The 23,446-nt window shown below is 42.8% G+C and overlaps 1 protein-coding gene across 1 annotated transcript in view; it reads left to right on the top strand.

The window, feature by feature from the left end:
• SPON1 (spondin 1) overlaps window positions 1–23,446 on the top strand; it is a 488,651-nt gene that overhangs the window by 425,487 nt on the left and 39,718 nt on the right. The gene's annotated exons all lie outside the window — the stretch shown is intronic.

The following is a 23,446-nucleotide window of genomic DNA, read 5'->3' as shown; positions in this document are numbered from 1 at the left end:
GTTTTAACCTTTGTTTAAATGCCATTAATTTTATGTTTACCTCAGGCGAGAATAGTAGAATTCCTGCAATTTTCATGGACATTTGGATGGGAAACATCCAGGTTATAAGCAGATGTCAAGATGGATCTCCATTGAAATTAATGGGGGGTGGGAAACAGAAAAGTGAAAAACAAAACAAACATACCACATTTGTTTTTCACATTCATTTTTGTTTTTATACTAATTTTCATGAAAAATGAATGGGGCTCCATTTGGGTAATTTCTCATTCTTTTTAAAAACAAAACTAGATTGCAGTTTGCACCTTGGAAAGGCTATCAGATAGCTATCTTGGTATCAGGTGCCAAGAGATTCCAAACCGTTCACTGGGTAGCACTTCCCCTGCTCTTCCCCTGGCAGAGGTCATCCATCATGGTGACCAAAGCAGCTTTAGCGCCAAAATCAAGATGGACATTAGATGCAAATGAATCTTGTGGGGAACCTTTTTCAGCCCAAGGTCCTGACTGGAACTTGCCAAATCTTCTAGGGGATGCATTTCAATGGTGAGTAGCGCAAGATAGAGTGGGACAAACAAAAAACTTAAGAAAAAGAAAAATACATGCATTTTGTCTCTTGCCACCCCCGTCACAAACACACATCCACCAGACACAGATTAACCTCTCCCTCTCTCACACATACATATATGCACCCATACATATACTCTCACATGCCAGACATTCAGGAAAGCTCAGCATTCCCAGGCCTCTCCACTCCTGTGCTGGGGTAGGGGTGGCTTGAAAGACTCTAAAGGATCTCTAAAGAGTAGGCAGGGGGATTTTATTCCCTCATCTTAGCACTAAGCATCATAGCGCTAAGATCAGCGATAAGCCCTCTGCCTGCTCTTTAGAGATCCCTCTTTGCCGTTTCCTCTCAAAGAGGATGCATCTCTGATCTTAGTGCTGTGGTGCTTGGTTCAGAGATCCCATTAACTATCCTGTGCCTAATGTCACACGATGTCAGGGACTGGCATGCGAGTAGGATTTATCCAAAATGGGTTTGCAGGACACATGGAGAGGGCTGTGAGACAGATTATGCCCACAGGATGGTTCCCCACCACTGGTCTAGATAATCAGCATCATCCAGGAATGTTTGGAGCTGGATAGCTACAAATCCTTTGACCCCCGTGACCCAAAAGGGAACGTTAGCAAATGGCTGATAATTAGAACAATCTTCCAAATCCACAGAGGGCTTCTTGAGTAGTCGCACAATTGCCTCCTTCAAAGCAACTGAGAATAATTAATTTCAAGTGGACTTTAATCACCTCCTGGATGCAGCTGGCCACTTCTCTCCTATAAGATGTTATGAGCCAAGAGAGAAACGAGTGGATCAAACAGGTAGCATAATGCACTCCTCCAATATCCTTGTCCATATCATTATGCGAGCAAGGAAGATAGGTCTCAGTAATTGAAATTCATCCAATAAAGCCAGCCTAGACTGTGCTTCACACATATTAACTGCCTGAAGCACAGAACTAGTGGCATCAATATCAAGCCAGATTCAAGTGATTTTTGTCCCCAATGTGCTCAGCAAATAAACCAGAGTAGGTCTCTAAAGCTTCTATAAAGTCATTTCATGGACCAGACTGAAGAAGACTCCAATCTATTTGGAAAACTTCTACAGGATGACCTGGTGTGGCTGCATTCCTGGTAGAAATGTACTCCTACTTTGTTACCATCATAACCACAGAGCAGGCTCTAAGCTGATGTATCCAGCCAGACTCAGTCCAAGTTTTCTCTCACTTGTGCTACAGCCATTACCCCATCTCCTTCATTCCTGCCAGCTTCTTGGTAAACCAAAGAGGTGAGCAAAAGTGGAAAAGGGCATTTAGGACCCATCAAGTCAACTGCATCAAAGAGAGTGACTAGAGCACAGTAGCACTAACCATGCCAAATGGAAACTCCCCCCAGGCCGTGGATTCATCAACATCCAGGCATGAACCATTTTAATTGGTCCACCACCCCTGCAGAGGGAAGTAGTTGCTGAAAGCTTAAACCTCATCAGGAAATAATAAGACCATGACAAGAAAGCCTAAGTGAAATCTCTCACTCTCAGGTTCTGTTAACCTTCTGTTAAGAACAACGGTGTTAGTGACAGCAGCCTATCAGAAGATGTGGGTTTTCCATGAATGCCTCTTATTGGCTTATCATTAATTTTATTTGGTTACATCACATCATTAACATTCATTTGGTTAAAAGCCTGCTTTCATTTCATTAAATGGATGATGGCCATCTCTGCCTCTCTCACTCTCTCTCACAGCCACCTAATCTGTGACATATAGGTCTTTCTTCCTTTCTAGATGAAAACATGCATTTCTGTGCATTTTTCCCCTCCGATTATAAGGGCAATGCTCTGTCCTCTACCTGATTTAGTGGGATTTAGTGAGAATAGACTGCAGACAGAAGCAAGTGCTGGAATCATGGGGTAAAAGATAGGGATTCCTTCAACGTAATTAAGGCTTAATGTAATCCACAAGTCCCACAAGTCCCCACACCCTTAGTCCCTCACTTTTAGTCAAATCACGCACCCCGCAGAAGCTAAGGAGGCTGGACCCAACATTTAAGCACTTCCTGAGCAGAAACATGGAGGTAACTATTTCACATCATTCAGTGCACGGATGGGGAACCTGTGACCTTCCAGATCTTGTAGAACTAGAACTCCCATCATCCTTGACCACAACCCATGCTGGCTGGAGCTGATGGAACTGGAGTCCAACAACATCTGGAGAGCCTCAACATCTGGAAAGCCAGTTTCCCCACTTCAGATCTGATGTATGCCACAATATGTTCTACATACTGCTGTACCATAACTCTACCTACCTCTCTCTTTTTCTTTTTCTTGGTTCTGCTGACCATTATCAAGTGTCAACATCAAGCATAAAAGCTACCTAAATGGCTACCTGAATATGATTTATGATTTGTTCTGCCAGGAACAAGATTTTAGTGCATTGGGGCTTTGAATTCAGTTATGAACCCTGTTTGTTTGCTTTTCCTTTTTTCCCTTGAAGAGCCTTTTTTCTTCTTCATGCCTCTGAGATTTAGCCAACAAAGAGTGAAGCTATATTTTTGGTAGGAGTTCTGCTGTGAAACCTGACAAATCAAGTTTACTGTACATGATCTACTTCAGTTCGTGTAATAGCCTTTGTAACAGAAAAAAATAAGACAAAAAATCAGCACACTGGTCTGTTAGCACAAAATGACTCTCTGGCATCATTAGCATGGATGCAATTAGTCCCACACCTGGCTGAGTAGCATTCACTCCAGATGAGTGACAACCACTACAACCTTGGAGTACTACTGTAAGTATGTATGGTGTGCTTCTGTTGGGAATAAGGAACCTAAGCTGAAAATAATATTACAGTGCCCTGGGAAGCTTGGATAGTAACATCAGAGGGCATACAGGGCCTCTATGTTCAGGAGAAGCATTTGTGATAGCACTGGAGTATACTTTTCCAGGTACCCAGAAGGGAAAAACAATGAAAACAGAAGGAAGTGCAAACAGTGAATTCAAATGATATTAGTTTGTGTGTGAAAGGGGGGGGGGAGAGAGAGAGAGACATCAGACTGGATATGCCTACATATTTCTCCTGAATCAAGCTCAGATAAGAACATTTGGACTTGAAATAGTCAATCTCAAATGAAAGCTCCTTCCATCAAAATCAAAGCTGAAGAAGCAGGAGAAACTGGCATGGTGGGGTCTTGCTACACTGCTACTCTCTCAATAGCCGCATTGTTGACGCTTCCAGGAATTATGCAAAGGTGGCATCAAGGTTGGGGCTGCATGGGTGCATTGGCAGAGCCAATCCAGCACTCCTGATAGTGTGCCCACATAGTCCTGAGTTTGCCACCATTCTGTCCTGCCCCTGCACCATCCCAGTAAGCGGCAGCAACACCACTGTCTGGAGGGCAGCAGTGTGGCACTGTTCCACTGCATCAGCTTCCCTTGTGGAGAAGCCTACATATTCAGTTATGAAGAGAAGAATCATATTATTTATTTGTTTGTTTGTTTGTTGCATTTGTATACCACCCCATAGCCGAAGCTCTCTGGGCAGTTTACAACAATTAAAAACATTAAAAACAAATATACAAATTTAAAAACACATTTTTTAAAAAGCAATTTAAAACCACATGCTAAAATGCCTGGGAGAAGAAGAAAGTCTTGACATGGCGCCGAAAAGATAACAGGGTTGGCGCCAGGTACACCTCATCACAGAGATCATTCCATAATTTGGGGGCCACCACTGAGAAGGCCCTCTCCCTTGTTGCCAGCCTACCAGCTTCCCTCCAAGTAGGCACCCAGAGGAGGGCCTTGGTTGTGGAGCATAGTGTACGGGTGGGTTCATGATGGGAGAGGCATTCCATCAGGTATTTTGGTCCCAAGCCGTGTAAGGCTTTATAGATTAAAACGAGCACCTTGAATTGAGCTCGGAAACATACAGGCAGCCAATGCAAGTGGGTCAGAATCAGTTTTATATGTTTGAACCATCTGGTCCCTGTTACCAATCTGGCCACTGCATTTTGCACAAGCTGCAGCTTCCAAACTGTCTTCAAAGGCAGCCCCATGTAGAGTGCATTGCAGTAATCTAACTTGGAGGTTACCAGAGCACGGACAACTGAAGCCAGATTATCCCTGTCTAGATAGGGGTGTAGCTGGGCCACCAACCAAAGTTGGTAGAAGGCACTCCATGAGTGACAGAAATGGTTCTAGGAGAACCTCAAGCTATGAACCTGCTCCTTCAGAGGGAGTGCAACCCCATCCAGGACAGGTTGGACATCCATCATCCGGTCAGAAGAACCACCCACTAGCAGCATCTCAGTCTTGTCTGGATTGAGCCTCAGTTTATTAGCCATCATCCAGTCCATTGTCGCAGCCAGACACTGGTTCAGCACATTGACAGCCTCACCTGAAGAAAATGAAAAGGAGAAATAGAGCTGCATGTCATCAGCATACTGATGGCAACGCACTCCAAAGCTCCGGATGACCGCACCTAACGGTTTCATGTAGATGTTGAACAGCATGGGGGACAGAACTGACCCCTGCAGAACCCCATACTGGAGAGTCTAGGTACTGAGCAATGTTCCCCAAGCACCACCTTCTGGAGTCGACCCACCAAGTAGGAGCGGAACCACCGCCATGCAGTCCCTCCCATTCCCAACTCAGCCAGTCTTCCCAGAAGGATACCATGGTCGATGGTATCGAAAGCCATTGAGAGATCAAGGAGAATCAACAGAGTCACACTCCCCCTGTCTCTCTCCTGACAGAGGTCATCATACAGGGCAACCAAGGCTGTTTCTGTGCCAAAACCAGGCCTGAAACTCAACTGAAATGGATCCAGATAATCGGTCTCATCCAAGAGTGTCTGGAGCTGGCCTTCTACCACTCGTTCAAGGACCTTGCCCAGGAAAGGAACATTTGCTACCGGCCTATAGTTATTAAGATTTCCTGGGTCCAAGGAGTGTCTCTTCAGGAGTGGTCTCACTACCACCTCTTTCAGGCAGCCAGGGACCACCCCCTCTCGCAGAGAGGCATTAATCACTTCCCTGGCCCAGCCAGCTGTCCCATCCCTGCTAGCTTTTATCAGTGAAGAAGGGCAAGGATCCTGCACAGAAGTGGTTGCTCGAACCTGTCCAAGCACCTTGTCTACGTTCTCAAGCTGTACCAACTGAAACTCATCCAAGAAATCGGGACAAGGCTGTGCTCTGGATACCACGCTTGATTCACCTGCTATAGCACTGGAGTCTAAGTCCTAGCGGATGCTAAAGATTTTATCCTGGAAGTGCCTAGCAAATTCATTATAGCAGGCCTCAGATGGCTCTACCATGTCCTTGGGGCCACCGTGTGATAGCCCCCGGACAATTCTGAAGAGCTCTGCTGGGCGGCAGATTGATGATTTGATAGTGGCAGCAAAATATTGTATTTGCTGCCCTCACTGCCCCCAAATACAGCTTACCATAGGCATTTGCCAGTGTGTAATTGCATCCACCAGGAGTTTGTCTCCATCTGCACTCAAGCCGTCTCCTATATTGTTTCATCGCTCTCAGCTCTGGGGTATACTATGGAGCCGTACAAGCTCTACACAGGAGAGGGCACTCAGGAGCAATCATGTCAACTGCCTGGGTCATTTCTGTATTCCACAATTCAACCAGGGTTTCAACAGGAGTGCCAGCCCTATCAGCCGGAAAACTGATTACATGTTTTATGCAATTCTCCTGTTGTGCCTGAGCATATGTACTCCATGCCATAACTGAAGCTCTGGTGCTAAATGGTGCCAACTTTACTGTGAATCCAGAGCACTTGTCATTGCAGCTCATTTTACTTTTCCTGTCTGGATTACTATCAGGAAAATCAAATGGTCCCTGAAACTTTATAAAGTATACAAAATTAGCACTGCAAATGTTCTCAATATGCTTTGAATATATTCTATGGTGGGCCTGAAGACCTTGCTGAAAATCACTCCCACTCAGCCTCATTGAAATCTGAAATGGCATCCCTAGATATCTGGCACTGTGTTTTCCTTTGGGCATTATAGATTATGTAGGGAATAAGAAGCTCTGTTCATTTTGGCAGAAGAATTCCACCACATTAACTCTTTCCTTGACCTCTGTTCTGCAGGAATAAAGGAAAGATGGAACAAGAAAAAAATATTTATTGCTACAGCTTCCAAGCCCTACGTTTCTGTTGTTGGAGAGGCACAACAGGTTAGAAGAGAGTCCCATGCTAATAAACTTTTCACATATCCCTAGGATTTACTCTGGGGAAATTGTCTGACCTGTCTGAACCTCCATAAAATAGACAGCCTCAGCTAAAAGGCACTATATTTTTTGTTGACTGAATGTGAGATTGGAAGACCTCTTTATATAATACCGGCATCCAGTAATATTACTTTAAGAGCAAAATATAACCCCTTTCTTACATTTTGTGGTCACCACTTTCAATAATCCACATCCCAAACTCAGCATTTACTTTCACATTTCTCTGTCAAATACAAAGTGAGCAATTGCTCTCCATCTGCGTATCTGCAGTGCTGTGTGTGAACACTGCTGTCTTAATGAAGCTTTGATTCGATCAGTCTTTTCTATTTCTCTTTACCCAGGATGAGATAATCCAAAGTCATGCATGTTCAGGGATTCATCTTATATGAAATGAAAACACTGGAAGTTCACAGTGAGAAATGCCCACATGCAGTCTCATAAAAAAGACTGGAAAAGTCCTGTATGCATGGGGCTCTGGATGGCACACTTTTCAACATGTTCATAATTAAATTTGATGTTTAGAATTGGCATCACCAAAAAATACTGTGCTCTAATTAACATAGTGCTCTATTGATATTGTGTTCTAAATAACAAATTCAGTACACTGAATTTATACTGAATTCAGTACTCCCTTTATTAAGTTTAGCTCATGCTTGGAATCAGCCTCACTTCCTCACCTATAAAATAAGGATAATAAGGAATAGGATGGATGTCTCCTTGGTTGGCATTGTGGTCAAAGATGTCTCCCATCCTTTCTGCTGCTCTAGGGTAAGGGAAATCCCTATGGGCAACAATAGGGGTTTGAAGAAGGAAACAAAAAACATAACAATTCCTTAGGCTACTTCATATAGACTGTCAAAACAGACACATCATTCCATTCCAATGACACTCTTATTTTTGTTTGTTTCTTTATGGTGAGTTCTGTGACTCAACCTTGATTGCTTAGCCTAAGATGCCCTACCTCCTCTAGGATGCACACCTTAATGTGGTGAGGGGGTTTGAGAGTGTTGAAGAAGCTGAGAGCAATGCCATCAGGAGTCTAGGCCAAGAGGCTAGACTCCTACAAGGGTCACCAAAGGCGGGATGGTCAAAGCCGAGACACCAGACTAAAATGCATCTAGACTCAGAGGAAGGCAATGGTAAACCACCTCTGAATACCTCTTACTATGAAAACTGTATGAACAGAGTATCCAAAATGCAACATGAGGTAGTGCTGGAAGATGAGAGCCCAGGTCAGATGGCACTCAACGAGCTACTAGGGAAGAACAATGGACAGGTACGAGTAGCGCTGTGACTAATGATGCAGCTGGGTCAAAGCTGAATGGAAGCCCAAAGGCTGATACACACAGATGCAAAAAGAGAGTCTGGAGTTGTACAACGTACACAATAGGAACATGAAATGTGAGAAGCATGAACTAGGGAAAGTTAGAAATTGTCAAGCAAGAACGCATCAACATGAGTGAATTAAAATGGACGGGAATGGGACACTTTCAATCAGCAACTACAAAATATTTTATGCAGGAAATGAGAAATAAAGAAGAGATGGGGTTGCTTTAATAGTGAGAAGTGATGTTGCAAAAGCAATTAGGAGCTATAACACAAAGTCTGAGCAACTGATATCAGTGAGATTAAACAGGAAACCTACTAATGAAACCATCATCCAAGTCTATGTTCCAACGGCAAACACAGAAAAGGAGGAATTGGAGAGATTTTACGCAGAAGTACAGGAAGAAATTCATCACACACCAAAACAAAATGTTCTGATAATCATGGGGGACTGGAATGCAAAAGTAGGGAACAGAGAAGAACTAGAAATTGTGGAGAAATTGGGCTTAGGAGATAGAAATGAAGCAGGAGAAAGACTTATTGAATTCTGTTAAGCCAATAATTTGTTTCTTGCAAACACATTTTTTGAGCAACCGAAAAGCTGATTGTATACGTTGACATCACCAAATGGTCAGTATAGGAATCAAATTGTTTATGTAAATGGTAATTGGTAACAGAGGATGGAGAAGTTCCATACTTTCTGCAAAAACAAGAGCAGGAGCAGACTGCAGTACAGATCATGAGCTGGTTGTATCGAAAATCAGAGTAAAGCTCAGAGCTTGGAAAAGTTACTTTTTTGAACTACAACTCCCATCAGCCCAATCCAGTGGCCATGCTGGCTGGGGCCGATGGGAGTTGTAGTTCAAAAAAGTAACTTTTCCAAGCTCTGGTAAAGCTAAAGAAGAACAACAAAGCAATCATAATGCCAAAATACAATTTAAATAACATCCCAGAAGAATATAAAGATCAAATAAGGAACAGATTTGAGGCTTTAAACATAGTTGATAGAGAACCAGAAGAACTATGGATTGAAGTCACAGACATTATCAGGGAAGAATGCAAAAAGACAATACTTCTACTTAAAAAGAGAGAAAGACCTCAATGAATGACTTATGAAACTCTTCAAATGGTTAAAGAGAGAAGGAAAGGAAAAGGAAAAGGAGACAGAAATATGGCCAGAACTGTAAATGCAATAATACAGTGACTAGTACCTAGGGACAGAGAGAACTATTACAATAGTTATTATAAAGAAATAGAAGAGGAAAACAAAAAAAAGGTAGAACCAGAGCCCTCTTCCAAAAGATTAGAGAAATTAAAAGGAAATTTAACCATGAGCAGGGTTATGTTCAATAATGTTCAATAATCAAGAGGGAGCACACTGACTGATTGAGATAAAATAAAGAAATATGGAAGCAATACACTGAAGAACTCTATAAAAGATGCAAGGATGACAGATTCATTCATAGAGGAGCCATATGATGAAGAACCAGAAATTTTAGAATGTGAGGTGAAAGCTGCTCTTAAAATACTTGGAAGAAACAAATCACCAGGAATAGATGGCATACCAATTGATATGCTACAAGTTACTTAGACTGAATCTGTCCAGATTGTGACAAAAAATTGTCAACAAATAAGGAAAATAAAACAATGGCCCACAGACTGGAAGTGGTCAACATACATCCCAATTAAAAAGAAAGGGGATCCCAGGGAATGCAGTAATTATTGAACTATTGCATTAATATCCCATGCTAGTAAAGTAATGCTCAAGATTCTACAACAAAGGCTCTTACCATATATGGAGTGAGAAATGCCAGATGTCCAAGGTGGATTTAGAAAGGGAAGAGGTACAAGAGATCATACTGCAAACATACGTTGGATAATGAAAAGGACCAAGGAATTTCAGAAGAAAATCACCCTGTGCTTTATGGATTACAGCAAAGCCTTTGACTGTGTAGATCATGAAAAACTATGGAATGCTTTAAAAGAAAGGGGGGTGCCACAGCATCTGATTGTCCTTATGCGCAACCTATACTCTGGACAACAGGCTACTGTAACGACAGAAGATGGAGAAACCGAGTGGTTCCCAATTGGAAAGGGTGTGAGTCAGGGGTGAATTTTATCATCTTATTTGTTTAATCTATATGCAGAACATATCATACGAAAAGCGGGATTGGACCAAGATGGAGGTGTGAAAACTGGAGGGAGAAATATCAATAATTTAAGATATGCAGACGATACCATACTGCTAGCAGAAACCAGTAATGATTTGAAACGAATGCTGATGAAGGTTAAAAAGGAACGCACAAAAGCAGGACTACAGCTGAACGTCAAGAAGACTAAAGTAATGACAACAGAAGATTTATGTAACTTTAAAGTTGACAATGAGGACATTGAAGTTGTCAAGGATTATCATTACCTTGGCTCAGTCATTAACCAAAATGGAGACAATAGTCAAGAAATCAGAAGAAGGCTAGGAATGGGGAGGGCAGCTATGAGATAACTAGAAAAGTTCCTCAAATGCAAAGATATATCACTGAACGTTAAAGTCAGGATCATTCAGACCATGGTATTCCCGATCTCTATGTATGGATGTGAAAGTTGGACAGTGAAAAAAGCGGATAAGAGAAAAAATCAACTCATTTGAAATGTGGTGTTGGAGGAGAGAGTTGCGCGTACCATTGACTGCAAAAAAGACAAATAATTGGGTGTTAGAACAAATTAAACCAGAACTATCACTAGAAACTAAAGTGATGAAACTGAGGTTTGGACACATCATGAGAAGACATGATTCACCAGAAAAGACAATAATGCTGGGGAAAACAGAAGGGAGAAGAAAAAGAGGAAGGCCAAACAAGAGATGGATTGATTTCATACAGGAAGCCACAGACCTGAATTTACAAGATCTGAACAGGGCGGTTTATAACAGATGCTATTGGCAGTCACTGATTCATAGGGACACCATAAGTCGAAATTGACTTGAAGGCACATAACAAGAACAAAGATCCCCTAACTTTGCTTTCTTGAGTTCAGCATGCTCTCTATTGTGAGAATATATAATGGATGTTAGCAGCAGTTGCATGCCCAGTCCTTTATATATCTAACTAATTACACCATGGAGGTCGGACAATTGTCCAAAGGCTTCTTTTCCAGTCCCAGAATATTGTAAGATGCAATTTTAAACTGTTCTGTACAAGTCTCTTGTTTGCACTTGGATAACAGCTATAGCACCAGCATAAGATCAGACATTCAATATGCTGTATAAATGATGACCATAATAAATATAATTAACATTAGAGGCATACTGCTACATAGTTATAACTACTTGGGGGATCCACATTTTATGACGTGCAACTTTCTTTCCTTGAAATGACTTTAAATGGTGAGTTTTTCTTTTTATTGAACAAGTCACACATCAACCTGAAATGTGTAATTCTGTTCCCGTTTTCCTTCCATCTGCCACTTTCTGAATGCATAATTAATAGAGGGGTTTTTTTTAGTGTTAAAACCATGGCAGCTTGATTATTCTTACTGTGAAACAGTACATTTAAATTATATTACAGGATGCGATAAGATCTTGTCTTGATGATTTTATCTTCCATCTAAAAATAACCATGGCATACTCATGAAGAACAATGACATGGAGTTAGCTGGTATAAAGTGAGTTATTGCCTGATTCTTTATATTTCTGGGGGGAAAGCGCATCTGGCTATATTAATAAATTGAATACATTTTATCATTTAGACTGAGACTGAGTATATTTTCTCATATTGTTATGATTTTATTACTGGCCCCAGCATAATGTGGTGGAGTCATAAGGGCAATCTTGAAGAATAAATTGATTATGATTAGTTGGCAAGAAGACCATTCCTACATTCTCCAGCTTCCTGTGGCAAAAGTCCATCTGTTCTCCATGTCATATTCCCAGTGGTATAGGCTGTGCCTACCTCCATAAACACTGTTCAAGTCCTGGCAGAGGAACCCAAACAGTGGGAGGAGAACCAAAGGTAGATAAACCACCTTTTCCAGCACCATGACAGTCTCACACCCATGGGCTCATTAGAGGTGCCAGGTCAGAAGCATCCCAAACTCAGATTTCAGGGCTGGGCCCTACTGATGTCAATAAGCAGGCTCTAGCAATGTCACAGGGTGTGCTCCAATAATATCATGGGGCAGGCCCTAGTGATATCATGGGGGTGGGCCCTAGTGATGTCATTAAGCATCAACCACAGTTGCTTGGTGCATATCATTCAAACAAAAACATTTGTCTGATTGGAAATTAAGATTGAAATCTTAGCTGAAAGAGGGTGTTCCCAGGTCCATCTTAAATGAATCATTCCTTCGCACCTGCTTAGGGAGCCTGGGTAGGGAACATTTAATCTAGGCTACTTGCTTCTTGCAAGAAAGGTTTAAGTACCAGGCCAGCCCAGTCACTAGAAATCCATTGTAGGAAGAAGGGAGCCTAGTGTTGTGGAGATGTTAGATAGGAGCACTCAGGAGTAAAGATGGATGCCCCTGAAAGCTACAATTCTACACACACTTACTAAGGGACTAAGCCCCATAGAACGCAATAGGGCTTACTTCTGAATAGATATGCTTAGGATTGTGTTGTTGGCAAGGCTTGACTAGGATCCTCTGCAAAGATATCTATATCCAAGCAAGGTTGGCAACCCCATGCCTGGAATGCCCTGCCCCTGCCTTTTAACATGGCTGTTCCAAACTTCTTTACAGACGTGACCCTTCATTTCAGAAAGAGGTTTGAGAAATGAATAAGTGTAAGAAGGTTCTCTATCCTTTTCTGCCTACCCTGTGGGCTGCTATAAACTCACTTTGATAGCCAACTCAATCCCAATGAGTAATAATTGATAGAAAGAAAACACACAAGGTTTGGTGTACCTTCACACATGGGAACAGCAGCAATTGTAGCCACACTTCCCAGTATGTGAATTCTCTTTTACCACTATTGAGCAAGAAACAAACTGACATGCAACCAACAAGCTACATCACCCGTGGGATTAAGGGGGTTGCGCTAACCACTGTTGTTGCTTCTATGGATGTAAGGGAGTGGGATTAAAGATAAATGAAATGAAAATTGGTCAGGATTCCTAACCAAAAACCAAAACTAAAAAATATCCTGGCAGCCAGTCAGCTAAGGTCACAGAAATCCCCATGCAGCACAACATGACCCAGGGGCTGCAGTTAGTCCAGAATGCTGTAGCACTATCGCTATCATGACTGAGACCCTGTCAGCACATAACACCTCTGCTCTGAAATCTGCACTGGTTGCCGATTTGCTACCAGGCCAAATTCAAGGTGTGCTTTCCATGCTATGGGTGCCACATAGTACTTGTTCTGCTCTTGTAAGATATTAATTCTTTAGTGTGGCAGCACCTATGCTTTGGAAGTCCCTGCCTATTGACATTAGGCAGGTGCTCCATTGTATTCTGTTTGGTACCTGCTAAAAACATTTTTGTTTTTAGTCAGCAGAAGGGCTAGCCAAGCCAGGTCATTGGTGACAAGCAGTGGGCCTGGGAAGTACCAGTTCACCACAACCCCATGCCTGCTGCTTGAGGTAACTGCCTCAGTTTTCCTAATGGTAGGGCCAGCCATGAAGTTATGTATATACAGGTGCATACCCTTTTTATGTGGCACAAATTCTACCAGATATTAAAACATGAAAAAAATCCAAAGGAATGTGGAAAGAAATGCCAACTTTAGATATTTTTGCATGTGAAGCAAAAAATCAAAATTATACTTCTCTTCCTGAATTTATTAATTACACATAAAGGCCCAGGTTGTTAGTTCTACTCAGAGCAGAGCCACTGAAATTAATAGGCATGACTGACTTAGGTCCATTAATTTCAATGGGTCTACTCTGAGTATGATTTAGTTGACTACAACCCCCAATTTATACATGTCATATATTATTAGCTATACTGTAAAACTGATTGTGTGTGCACGTGCACCAAAAAAGTTTATGCTGCACTTTGTTTTCTCATGACATTGTATTTTAATATTGTATTTTACTATTTTATGTTTGTGAGCTGCCAAGATAATGCTATTGTTGGATGATCTATATAAATGCTGTAAATAAATAAATAAAGGAGGATCAGGGTGGGGGCAGAAATGCCACCATCTTCAGAAACTGCTGACATGATACTGCTTGATATTGCTTCATGGCAAAGTTGGTGCTGGCAAGAATTCTTGAGTTGCATGCATGTCCAAAATCAGAAAAAATAAGAGGAGGAGGAGGAGGAGGAGGAGGGATAAACAGTCTCTAATAGTGGATTTTATTGAGTAAGATGTATGCATAGATTTTTATTTTTATTTTTTAGAGAGAGGAGATTAAAAAGCCCCCATAAAGGTGGTGGCAGAGTGGCTTATCTGCAAAATACACATCGGGTTGACATTACTTGTATTCCCTCACTAATGTACCCGTCATTAACATGTACCATCAATTTCAGAACCTCATTCCAGAAGAAGCAATGTGAAAATTGCAGTATCATGAAGATCCTAGTGCAAAAACTATCGATTTCAGCAGAGGTTTGCTCCATCATAATTCTTAAACTGATCTGTGCAACAGAAAATCCTGAACCTGCTAAATCATTTGCAAATCTTTATATTTAGTTCAATTGGTGCTCTTCAATCCATCAAAGATATTCTTAGTGGAGACTGAGGCATGCTTGTTCAAGGAAAGCAACAACTGAACATTAATAGCTTGAGACATTAGAATTAAACTGGCTGAACCACTTCAAAGCAAAGAGCAATCTTATTGTAGCTGCCAGGTGATGGATGAGATGACAGCAGAAGTCTTTTCCTCTGTAGTAGTTACAGTGACCTATCCATCTTGCAAGTTTTGGTATACAGTATTGGTCAGATTTTCTCCTTGGAGGCCTCTAATGAAGACACAAACAGAATTTGAACTGAGATTGTGTCAGCCTGCCTGATGGGGACAAAGCATAGTTTTAGGAATTTTTCTTCTAAAAACATGCATATTTCACAAAAAAGGGAAAATAGACTTGTTACACATAGAGACATGTGATCAACATTTGACTACCTTCCTTATTTTTTTTACCACTTGTTTTTAGATTGAGGGTGTAATCCCAGCCCCAGCAGAACACTAGCTGAGGGGTAATAGGTATAATCCCACTGGCAGAAATGGTAGTATATTGGCAAGATGGCGCATATTGCAAGTCCCCACACACATTGGTGCAAAGCTCCATGATTGTAGATGCTCCACCTGTGACATGCTGCTACTGTTGCAGGAGAAAATTGTGTGGTGAGGGCAGGTATGGATATTAGATACACCATATCAAAAGCCTTTTCATTTCCCCAACATGGTGTGACCCTTCACTAGCCCTGAGACTGCCACAGTGCTTGGAAAGTTCTTTTTAAAATGCACAAAAAGTACCTACTTCCAGTTTAAGTTCATCCTTTTAGAAAACAAACTACTTCATTCAAATGACCTTCTCAGTTCATAAAAATTTCATTCTCAGCAAAAGTTTTCAGCTTTAAGAATGTTACAAGCTGCTGTGCTGAAATTTAGGGTCCAAAATCAGAAGCCACACACAAGCAATAAGATGTCTGACAGACAGACAGAATGTCAACAGGTGAAGCGTTCCCCATAACTGTTTTTGCATGTGAGACAAGGCTTACCCTGTTTAATATGTCCTAGCCACACAGCTGTTAGAAGCTCATACAGCATCATTCACTCTGTTCCTGTACCTGTACTCACTGCAAGCAGTTATGTTGGAAGAGAGTTAATCTCTTCAGCAGGGAAGATACAGGAAATGCCTCACATTCCTTCCATTTGATTGCTTAGCAACTGTCCTGCCCGAACACCCTGAAGTCAGTCACGAAGGAGGAGCTGTGCTTTTCTTTAATAGGTTTATCAAAGGTTTACGGTTCAGAGCTCTTCATGAATCAGTTTACAGGTTACAAAGGGTTCAGCATTATTACTAGGCTAGATTAGACCTGACTACAGTGCAATAAGATGTTGTCGCAGCAACTGGACCCGCCCCCTCACCCAGCTTAAGTAATGTTGGGTGGGCACCCTATTTGTGTAAACTGTGTGTCAGTGTTGGGAGTGTGCATCTGAGAGCTCCACCTCAGAGGAGCCATTGGGGTGTGTTGTTCTTGCCAGCGCTGGCACCTCTGAGAGCACGTCAAGGGTGGCCGCTCTGCCTCAGCTGGACCCTCCTTGTTGGAAGAGGAAGAGGAGGCGGGAGATGGCTGAGCAGGTGTAGGTAGAGGAGCTGTATCAGACAGGGTGACAACTCTTGACTGGGCTGAGCCTCCTTGTGGGTAACCAGAGCTTCAGGGGCGGAACTGTCATTGTCCAGAGCAAGAGAGTTCTCAGAGTCCAGCATGCCCGGCGGCTCAACATGGAAAGCAACAGTCCATTCAAAGTCATCCTCCTCCTCTGTCATCTTACTGCTTCACTCTTGTTCTGCTGGGCTCATGACATCATCCCCTCTCCATGCCGCTCCTCCCCACACCCTGGGGGCTTGAGTTTACCTGGGTAACTGTCATGGAATTCTCTCACCAAGTCTGGTGCATGGACGTCAGGCATCACCTCCCAGGGTCTCTCCTCCAGTCCAAACCCCTTCCAGTGGATCAGCTATTGCAGCTTTCTCCAACACTGATGGGAGTCGAGAATTTGCTCCATATTTTTCCTGACCGTCGACCAGTACGGGTGCTGGGGGTGCTTCAGGTGCCCTGTATGGATGTGGTGGCTCCTCAGGGGTCAACAAGGAGTGGTGGAATACGGGATGGATCCTCATGGTGGCAGGCAAGCACAAGTGGTATGCGACTGGTTGATCTGTGCCTCTACTTCAAAAGGCCCTACACGCCGAGCCCGTAGCTTCTGACAAGGGAAGGTTATTGGTAAGTATCATGTGGAAAGCCGCACTGTGTCCCTCACCTGTATTTCAGGATCAGACTGGTGATGCTGGTCAGCGGCCCACTTGTAGGCTGCCTTGGCCCCCACCAGTTGCTGTTGTAGCATCTGCTGCATTGCCTGTAGTTTTTGCATGTATTCTGCCACCACAGGAACTGCCAGAGTGGTGGCTGGGTTATGAAAGGCATGAGGGTGGTATCTGTAGTTGGCAAAGAAGGGGTCTGCTGGGTAGAGGCGTGCATCAAATTGTTGTAGGCAAACTTTGCAAGGGTTAGCAGAGACACCCAGTTGTCCTGTTGATAGTTGACAGAGCAGAGAAGATACCATTCCAGGCTGGCACTGACGCTTTCTGTCTGCCTATTCATTTGGGGGTGGTATGCAGAGGACAGCCATAGCTCAATCTGTAGCAGCTGCCAAAAATGGGAAGTGAACCCGGGTCCCCGGTCCAAGACCAGGCTGTTTGGGAGTCCATGTGCCCCAAAATTTGTTTGATGAACGGTTGAGCAGTCTCCTTGGCAGTTGGTAGGCTCACACATGGGATGAAATGTGCCATTTTGCTGAAGGCATCAACTACCACCAGAATGGTGGTGTTCCCCTGGGATGAGGGTAGATCCGTGATGAAGTCCAGGGTCACCATTCTCCAAGGCCCCTCTGGTATGGACAGAGGCTCTAAGAGTCCAGCTGAGCTCACAGGACGTGCTTGGCCCTCATGCACTTGGGGTAAGACTGCACATACTCTCCACATCATGCTTGATCCTGGGCCACCAAAAGTCTTGTGTGACTGCCTATAGAGTTTTAAACACCCCAAAGTGCCCAATGGTTGGAGTGTTGTGGTACTGTTGCAGGATCCTGGCACTGTTGCAGGATCCTGACACTGTTGCAAGATACTTGCCCAGAGCTCTCCTGGGGGCACGTACAGGGCTTCATAATGGTATAGTATCCCCTCCCGGGAGAAGCCTGGCATCCAATCCTGATGGGACTCCTGTAGTTCTCGAGCCCGCTCTTGGGCAAACAGATTCTGTTCCTGGGTGGTGCATAGCTCTTCTATCCAAGGATCCAGACAGGCCATTGCCACCAACTTGTCCAAGGGGATGATGTGCTGCAGAGGGGGTCTGCCTGGGGTTCGTTGTATTCTGGCTTTCAAGAGAATCATCCATCCTGCGGTTTGGGGCATGGGAGACCTAGGAGATCTTGAAGTGGAACCTGGTGAAGAATTGGGACCACTGCACTTTATGCTGATTCAATTTGCAGGCCGTCTGGAGGCTCTCAGGTTTCTGGTGATCAGTACAGACCTCCACTATGTACCATGCTCCTTTGAGGAGGTGTTGCCAGGTTTTGAATATGTTGCAGATGACCAGTAGCTGTCAGCTTCGACGGGGTGAAAGCTGGGCTGTAAACTCATTAGCCAGCAGCTGGCTGGGTTGTAAATCTGCCATGGCCAGGAAGATAACGAGGAAGAAACTAGGGAAGATCAGAGGAGTCTTTCTGAGCGCACATACCGAGTCTGTGTCCGAGAAGTGAAGTCAAGGGGAAATTCTGAGTCCAGTTAGTCAAGAGATCAGTCCAAGGAATCTGGGTCTAGCGTGGAGGTCACAACCAACGCTGTAGTCAGCAGCCCACTGAAGTCAAGAACTGCCTTTTAAATCCCACTCCCTAAGACAGGTGCAGGTAATCAGCCCTCCGGCTTCCAAGAGCTTGCTGTTTTAAATGGCCAGAACGGTGGCATTGTTGCATCATCCACTGGTGTCTTCGCTCTGCAGGGGGGAGGGGAGCCTTCTGTTCACTCCCTGAACCGACTGAGGGGCTCCAGCTGTGGGAGAGCTGCAGCTTTGTCCTCTGAGATTCCACTTGTTTCTTCTCCTGGGTCTGCTGCTTCTGCCCTCCAGTCTTCCTCTTCTTCCTCCTCTTCCTCCTCTGAGGACTCATCCAAAGGGGGCATGACAGTAGCTCCTTCTCCCAGACCATGTAATTTTGATCAGAGTTGGTCAGCTTTCAGGAGAAGTATGCACAAGGATGCAGCCCTCCCCCTCCCTTGGAGGGCAGTAACCAAACACTGCCCCGATGGCTACATCCAATGCATCTGTTTCCACCACAAAAGGTCAGTGGGGATCAGTATGTTGTAGTATTGGTTCCGAGGAGAACAACAACTTGATGCTTGAAAGCCTGTTGGGTGGCTTCGGTCCATTGAAAGGGGCCAGTTCCTTTTAGGCAGTCTGTTAGTGGGGCAGTCATATTGGAGAAGGCAGCCATGAAGCATCTATAGTAATTGGCAAACCCCAGGAATCACTGTAGGTCCTTTTGGGGGGGGCGCCAGGAGAGCACACAATACACCTTTTCTAGGTCCATCTCTACTCCTGTGGGGGTAATATGATATCCCAGAAAGTCCAGAGTGGTTAGATCAAGCCCACACTTCTCCAACTTGGTGTACAAGTGATGCTCTCTCAGTCTCTGCATCACAGTCCTCATGTGAGCCTTTTGCTGTTCTGGGGAGTCAGAGTAAGGATGTCATCTAAATAGACTATCATAAAGTGATCTGAGTAGTCCTGAAAGATGTCATTCATAAAATTCTGGAAGACAGCTGAGACATTCAGTAGTCCAAAAGGCATGACCAGGTACTCGAAGTGGCCATACCAAGTCTTGAAGGCAGTTTTCAATCCTTCCCAGATCCTGACAAGGTTGTAGGCTCCACACAGGTCCAGCTTAGTGTAGCTCTTGGCCATTTGCAGTCGCTCCAGCATCTCGTTGATAAGGAGGAATGGGTAGCTGTTGGGGATGGTGATTTTATTTAGCTCCCAATAGTCATGGCAGGGACGGAGTTTCCCGTTCTTTTTCTTGACAAATAGCAAAGGGGCCCCAGCCAGGGACTACGATGGTTGAATGAAACTCCACTTCAAGGTTACATTAAGGAAGTCCCTTAGAGTGGCCAACTCTGGGTCAGAGAGCGAGTAAATGCGACCAGAGGGAATCTGGGGCTCCAGGAGCAAGTCTATGGCAGAATCATAGGTCTGATGAGGGGGCAACTGGTCTGCCTCCTTCTTGTCAAACACATTTGCGTAGTCCTGGTACTTTGCAGCCAGGGGACAGTGCAGCAGGCATCAGAGTGACTTCTGCCATCACTGCGGTTGCTTCTGCGGGCCAACAGTGCTGTTGGCAATAGTCTGACTGGAACATCACCAAGGCTTCCAAAATGAACTTAATTATGGGAACTGCTTGTAAGTGTAGTTCAGGGATGTTTTTAACTAGTTCAGTGAACTTTGTTTAACTAAACTAGCTAATTCCCAGCACTGGACTGGCGTAGTTAATTTGGAAGGGAAAAGGCAACCCCCATCTCCTGCCCTAACCACATTAAAAGGGCAGGCCAACTGATATGGTTTCTCAGCCTGTGAACCACACACACACACTGTAAATGTACAATAAAAATTTTCTGCCCAATTCCCAATGCATCATGAAATACAGACACAAAGAGTTTACTAAAGCTTGAAGAATTTTGAAAACTGCAACATCTGCCTTATCAGACCAATCCAAACCATTAATATGTCTCAGTGTATGCTTAGTCCATATATCCCAGATTGCAAACATTTTCAAATAGTCTTCTTTGTTCTTAAAACTAATTAACCTGCTTTGTATCTTTTAAATACTTGTACTATTTCTTAGGACTTAATGTCTGGTTCTTTTCAGTGATGGCAGATTTATTGAAAATTTCCTAAAGTTCTGCCATTAATTTCAATCCAACCTATTAAAAATATTGTATGAAAGTTGAATGATCTGTTTCTTCTTGAACTGAATTATCATCTGAGTGTGAATGGAATTCTACAATTTCTTTAATATAGCATTTATACAATTTTTAATTAGCATTTTTAATTTTACAATTTCTTTCATATAGCATTAGGTGGCTTATTGTAAGCTTTTTCAGTGCAGCAATTAGTTGCATAATATACTCAATAAATATTTTAACTCAACCATTTTATTTTTTATAGCTCACTTTCAAATATTTGCATACTGATTGATAAATGTTCATACTAGTATAAAAATCTTCCCTCCAGTATCTCATCTCTTCTATGAAAAAGCTTTCTGTTTTTCTGCCTCATGCTAAGGGGACTTCAGAATTTCTTTAGACTTCCAGTGGGTGCAGGGTTTTGAGCTTACCCGAATCATTATGAGGTGGCTGGGAGGGGTGTCCTGTGTTTTTATTGTTATTATTTATTATTATATATTACATTTGTATACCCCTTCGTAGCCGAAGCTCTCTGGGCGGTTTACAACAATTCAAAACATTAAAAACAAATATACAAATATGGAATATTTGGAAAATATGGAATTATTTCTTTCCACTAAGCATTTCTCTAGCACTCTGCAACCTCCCCAGCTGGCCAACTTCCTGATCTGAACCCCCCCCCCATGGGAGGAGTTATCCCTCAATGTCTTTCCTTGAACTTTAATTGACGCACGGGGAGCTGAGAAGGCTACAGAGTGCAAACTGGTGAGATGATTTGTAGAATGAAAGAAAGGACACTCAGAACCCTCACCTCAGACACCTCAAAAGTAAGGTAAGTGCAATTTTCAGCACAACATTAATTCATATCGTGTAATGCGTGTTTGTTTATTTTATTCAATTTGTATACCGCTTTTCCACACAAATGTGCCCAAAGTGGCTCACAACACAACAGAAAAATGAATATCAGTATAACATTAAAATAGCAACTCAATCAATGTACATTCAACAACACTATAACAATTCAAACAAAGAATTCATTTTGATAGTATAAATGTTATAGCATTTAAAATATAAAATAAGCTATCAAGACATATGAACCAGAGTCAGACATGAAAAACATTTTCAGTGCAGGAAAATGTCAAGAAAAATATAAGTGGCAGCCAGTTCTTCAAAGATGCCAAATGCTGGACACATCAAGCAGATTTCGTTAAGCCTGAAGTAAAATATTTTCTCTCCTTCCTTGCTGTAAAGAGCAGTGTTATCAGGCAGAGAGGGATGGTTCCAGGAGAGCAACAGCATGCAGGCAGGTCTGAGTAAATGGCTCACCTGCTGTGTGTAATTCATGGGAGATTTTGGAATAAAGTACAGATTAAGGTATGAGATTTCTGCTTGTCTTCATTTTCTGTTGGCTGGCCACTGTAGGAAAAAGGATGCTGGATTAGAAAAACCTTTGGTCTGATTTGATCAAGACAGGTTTTGCTTTGTTCCAGGTGTCTCTCAAACTGGGAGATGGATGACATTTCCTGTGACTGTAACATCAATGGGAGGGGTGCCTGGAGGAGGCAACAGAGCTGCTCCTTTGTGCTCTATTTATTACAGTGCTGTCAGTTTTATTATTATTATTTTAATGAAGGAATGGGAAATTGGCCTAGCTTCTTAGGTCAGTGACTGAAGGCCTCAGTGGATGCCCTTCCTTGCCAATGCTTGATGTCTGCCCTGCCTGTCTCAATCACCCTACAGCAGAGCACCTGCAACACATTGATAGATGGCTGCAAAGGAGTAGGACCACTGATGGCATAGCTATGCTCCTTCCTTGAATCCTTTAGGCTTGAGACTGGCACAATCCTGTGCTGGCTTCAGATAACAGCACATTTTGCCTGACAAATAAGGCAGATGCCAGATATCTCTGCCCTATTTGGCAAGGACAGGATGCTACGGCAGGGCAAACATTTTAATATGGAGAAATAGTTGCAATAGTTTTGTGCATAGCAGAGATGGTTCATACACTGGATAGATGGATTGTCAATCACTGAAGACCTTTGGATGCTGTTACTGAAACAAGACTGATTCCATATGCAACATATCCTCTACTTGAGGGAATCCTTGGCAAGACCTCAGGAATTTGAGTATGCTTATCACCATGGATATACTTTGGCAGAAACTTGCACAATACTTGGCTACAACAGTTACAGGCTAATGCTATAAATCTCACACACGCTTGAGCACTAAATCTAGCTAATGTTGGTTTTGAAAATGGTGCCAATCTGAATGCTTCAATTGAAGGCAAGCCCAACTACAATTATGGTGAGAATATATGTCTTTTGAAATTACCTGTAGCTTAAACCAATATTTATTTATTTATTTATGTATTTATTTTATTTTATTTATTGTATTTGTATACCGCCCCATAGCCGAAGCTCTCTGGGCAGTTTACAGTAACTAAAAACATTAAGAACAAATATACAAATTTAAAACACATCTATTAAAAACAATTTAAAACACAATTTAAAACAATTTAAAAACACATGCTAAAATGCCTGGGAGAAGAGGAAATATTTTGCCAGAAGTGTGAGATAGGAATCTCTCTGTTTCCTTTGCAAGTGACTTGGGGTCTCTATACAAATCTAAAAGAAATCTTGGAATGAATAAAAGCCATTTCAGTAAACACACATGTTTGTCTTACTGTTGAAAAGGAGATAATATAAAACATTACCAGACACTTT

The sequence above is a fragment of the Rhineura floridana genome, chromosome 2 (genome assembly GCF_030035675.1).
Source record: "Rhineura floridana isolate rRhiFlo1 chromosome 2, rRhiFlo1.hap2, whole genome shotgun sequence".
Taxonomy (NCBI): Eukaryota; Metazoa; Chordata; class Lepidosauria; order Squamata; family Rhineuridae; genus Rhineura; species Rhineura floridana.
Note: the sequence above shows the minus strand (reverse complement) of the source record. Positions and strands in the feature narration are given on the sequence as shown.